This window comes from Ictidomys tridecemlineatus, chromosome 1 (genome assembly GCF_052094955.1).
Source record: "Ictidomys tridecemlineatus isolate mIctTri1 chromosome 1, mIctTri1.hap1, whole genome shotgun sequence".
Taxonomy (NCBI): domain Eukaryota; kingdom Metazoa; phylum Chordata; class Mammalia; order Rodentia; family Sciuridae; genus Ictidomys; species Ictidomys tridecemlineatus.
The window spans coordinates 94,690,048-94,695,169 of record NC_135477.1 but is presented as its reverse complement, the minus strand read 5'-3'; positions in this window follow the sequence as shown (position 1 = coordinate 94,695,169).

Here is a 5,122-nt window from a genome sequence, read left to right as displayed (position 1 = left end):
CACTTGTATGTGGAACATGAAAATGTTAAACTCATAGAAACAGAGTGGAAGGGTGGCTACCAGGAAAGAACAGGGAGACATTAATCAAAGGATACAAACTTGGATTTATAATATGAATAAGTTATTAAGACTTATATTATGGTGACTATATTTAAAAATAAATCAATATATATGAAGGGTGGCTACCAGGAAAGAACAGGGAGACATTAATCAAAGGATACAAACTTGGATTTATAATATGAATAAGTTATTAAGACTTATATTATGGTGACTATATTTAAAAATAAATCAATATATATTTGATATTTGTTAGAGATAGTTCCTAAGTACTTTCAGCCTTCACACAAAGACTGGTAACTATATAAAAGAGTTTGGATGTGATAAGTATTTCACAGTTTATTTATGTATCAACCATCATACTGTTTACTGTGAATTTTTGTCAATTATAATTCAATAAAACTAGAAAGGAGAACAAATTATTTTAAAATTAGATTGTGATTTTTGTGCAACCTTGTGAGATTTGTTTTTTTAAAAAAAATCTTGAGTCATATTTAAATTTTTGCATGTTTTGTAAATTATAGCTTAATAAAGATCATTAAAAATAGTAGCTGATCAATACATACTAGTTCTTTGTTAATGAAAGTCAAGATATGTTAATATCATCATTGAATTTGCTAGAAATGCAATCTCAGTCCACACAATCTCTACTAAACTGCAATGTGCATTTTAACAAAGCTACCATGCAAATTGTATGATCACTAAAGATTGATAAGAACCATGTTAGTTCTTCTCTTTCCTGTAAAGAGTGTACATAAGTGGCTCTTGATAAATAATTGTTGATGTGCTTGTCCATATTATCTCAAGTGAAGCCACCAAGTGAGAGCTTATTTTGTACTGTTGAGATACAGCCTTACTCTCTCAGAATTGTTAGATTGTTTAGATGAGTTTGACAGTTCCTGGTTTTGGCAGGCAGTGAGAGATTAAGGCAAGAGCAGTATAATAGATGCCAAGTTACTTGAAAATCTTTGGAGAAAACAAGGTGAACTCTGAGCTCCTACATGTTTATCAAAACTAACCTCTATTCATTTATTAATCTCTTGTTCTCAACCTCAGCATAATTACCTCGGTTGCAGGTTACAGAGATTGCTATGGAAGAAAAAGAGTGGTTTCTTTTTCTTGAAAATGTAGATGTCCTTATATGCTAAGCATATTGAGAGTACTTGATAAATAAAACTTGGATTGTTAAATAAGAACATATTCAATGTTTGAACTAGCTCTGTGGCTTTGGAAACTAACTCAAATCGTATTTCATCATTGGCAGCAAAATTTTGTGACACAGAAATTCTCCATTAGAATTTAAGATTTCATTTGTATTCTATTTAAACTGGGATTATCACATATGGAAAATTCACATTACCTGTATGAAAAAAGCATTCATTCTTAACAAATCCAATAATTAATTCAATTTCCTCATTTTAATAATTGAAATATTATCACTGCCCATTTGCCTATGGAAAGAATATGTTATTTTTCTAGAAACCTATTTTAAGGATCTATTTGTTTTCTACTACTAAAACCTGATTTAGAAGATAGAATAAAGAAAGTTTTATAATATGAGTCTATTTCTACTTCTAACCTTACGGATTTGATTGCTGTAGGTAAGTTTCAAAGGCTATGATATAAAATCATATTTTTTAAATAAAGGAGTTGGACTAGATGAATTTGAATTGGAATAAATCATAATTTCCATAATTTCAAAACCCATATAAAACTTCTTTTCTTCCCACAATAAGTTTATGAAAACTGTACTACTTTGCTTTGTGAAAACAATTCAATGTCTTGTTTATGAAAGGAAATAAAATTACAAGAGGACAGGAAGTTTGTAATGAGCAGAAAACCATCTCTGCTGAAAGCATTTGATTACCAGGTATGTTAGAAACCCTCAAAATGTCTACACATACAGCTTTGTCATAAAATTATGAACATTTTGTTGCTTTGACAACTGAACAGAACCTGCCAAATGTTTATTTCATATAATCTATAATATGAGCTGAAATACAAGTCTTTAGCTAATGAGCAGTATAGATCCACACATGCAAAACCTGGATGTTGAACCTTCCCCATACAAACCCATTACACAAACAATAGCATTCTAGAAAAGTAACATTTTTCCCATATTTTAAAGGTGCTCAAATTGTATGATCTTAAAAAATATATTGGCTCACAATATGTAAACATAAATTTTATGACAATTTCATCTTGCCAATATATTTTTCCCTCTTGCCCCTATGTATATTTCTGTTAACACAATGGTTCTACAAATATATCATTGCTAAGAACATTTCAGTACAATATTTAGAAAGAAAATGAACAATTTTAAGATGACTTATAACATGATAACTTTAGAAAGGCAAAATTATCTTAAATTTCAGTGGAAATTATTAAGCATACATTATTGTACATGTGTTTAACATGAATAAAATTCCAAATTGAGGGGAGTCAACCAGCCCTTGCAGATGGATGCTGTCCCAGCTGGAGAATGCGATTTGGAATACAGACAATTTTAAAAGTTTATGAGATTAATCTCTTTTTACTAGCTCTGTACAAGAGGAAAACATGACGAGATAATTCTCCACAGAGTTACAAAATTTTAAAGTCCTAAATTATTCTAAATAAATTTTTTGCCCACTTTTGCATAGTGTAAGCAATTGACGTACTATATTAAATCAAGAACTCTTCTGAGAATTTACCATAACATCAAAGTCTATCTCAGCTTCTATTTTGGAGAGTTCAATTTGTTAACTGTTCAAAATCAAGTAAAAAGATGCTGGAAGAGTTTACCCAGGCTACTTCAAGGCATAGTATAGAAATATGTAGACAAGAAAGGAGGCAGTTATTAAAAATATTATCTGTATGGAGGCTGCTAAAAAAAACTAAAAGTAAAGCTGCCTTATGAGCAAGCTATTCCACTCATCAGTATATCTCCAAAATAATTAAAGTCAGCAAGGTTTAGAGATCCATGAATGTCCATATTTATTGCAACACAATTCACAATTGCCAAGTTATGGAATCAGCCTTAGTATCCATCAACTGATGACTTGTAAAAGAAAATGCAGTACATATGCACAATAGGGTTTTATCCAGATATATCAAAAATGAAATGTCATTTGCAAGAAAGTGGATGAAAATAGCATCATGCTAAGGAAAATAAAACATCGATCAAGTGTTTTCTGCCATATGTGAAAACTTCAGGAAAAAAGCAGAAAAATAAGTGAAGAACGAGTCTGGGACTGTAGCTCAGTGGCAGAGTACTTGCCTAGCTCGTGTGAAGCACTGGGTTTGATCCTGGTACCAAATAAATAAAAAAATAAATAAAATAAAGAACATCATGAAAAGAGAGAGCGGTTATTAAGGTAAAGGTAGGAGGTTGGGGAATAGAGGAATGTAAGTGGAGGTATTGGACTATAGAACTGATTATGTTATATGCATGTACAATATGCCACAATGAAACTCATTATTCTGTTCAATTATTTCACAGCAATAAGAATCCAATCGAGAGAGAGAGAGAGAGAGAGAGAGAGAGAGAGAGAGAGAGAGAGAAAGACTTTATAGGCCAAATGGTTGGTTTAGAGGTTTTTTTGGGGAACATTATCCATACTACTAAAAGGAAAAGAAGCTTCTGGCTCATGTTAGTTGCATCCTTCTAAATGTAAGAAAATGAATTTAAAATCCAACATATTATCTGGCCCTTTCCTTCTAGTTTTGTGTACCGTCATTTGGTGCCTATAAAATTCTATGCATTTTAGTTTGCCTGGTTCTTATATTTTATGTTGTAAATTCATAAATTTAGTAACTTTCCGTATTTCAAATTTTGTTTTGGGTTATTTGGAGTCAATTTTTTTTCTAACACCACAATACCAATAATTATATGCAGTTTCAAGTTTCTTGTCATGCAAAACTAGGAACAAATACCAGCATGTTTAAAATCAAATACGGAATTGCTCCACAATGTGTCTGAAAAATTTATTGACATCTCTCAATCATTTTGCTCACAATTCCAAAACTTAAAATTCTCTTAGTTCTTTCCATCTTCATTAGACATATCACACTTTGAAACCATCTGTACCTTACTCTATATCTGGCTTCTATGGATTTTGTTTATGACCTCAGTTTGGGTCTAATTTCTCTTCAGCCAGCTCTATCAAGTAGAGGAAGGAATTACCTGCTTTTCTTTGAACCTTTATATTTGTTCACTGGATTATAATTAGTGTTTCTCTTTCCTGATTCTCCTTTCTTGTTGAGATAAGATTCAGGAGATATTTCAGTTTTACCAAGGTATAAGTTGGTACATATCATATGCTTATTTATGTGCAGGAAGGAACAATGATTTTCCAAGTCATCTCCATTCCAATTAGATGTGGTAGACATTCCTATAGATTAAAGGCACTACATTGTGAAAACACCCAAAGCACTTAAAAATTCAACCTGTTTTGAACCGTATTCTTGGTGTCTAAAGAAATTAAAGAAATCATCCCTCAGTCTTTTTTATCTTACAATTTTGTAGTAAAACAGGTGTCAACACAATCCAAGTTGATTCCAATGCTGAATGTGGAAGTGTACAGCAAGTGTGTAAGATGCCATGAACAATATATCAATGCAAAAAGAACTTTTTAAACAGCAGCACTCAGAGTGGCAAGAGTCAGGAGGGCAGAGTACATACATACACATCAACTTACATTTCAGAACCTGAAAAGGCTTGCTTTGATTATTCCCTGCTTTTAATGGAATAACTTAAAACAATTTTTCAAAATTCTTTATTTCTGTATTATATTTTTAATCATTTGTGGCCAATTTCTTAAGTTTTCTTTCCTACCAAAAGCAAGTTTTAAAATTTTTTTTTAAAAATTTGTATATATGTCAGTATATATATGACTGCATGACCAATATGATTCTAAAAAATCTACACGAAGAGTAAGTTTTTAAATGTAAGTTCATGTTGAAGCTTTGATTAAAAACAATTGTTGTATTTTGCCTGAATTATTCCCATAGGCCTTCGAAAGCATCATGCATGGATTACTGGAAACAATCATGTCTATTTGGACAAAAAGTTTTCATTAATCTA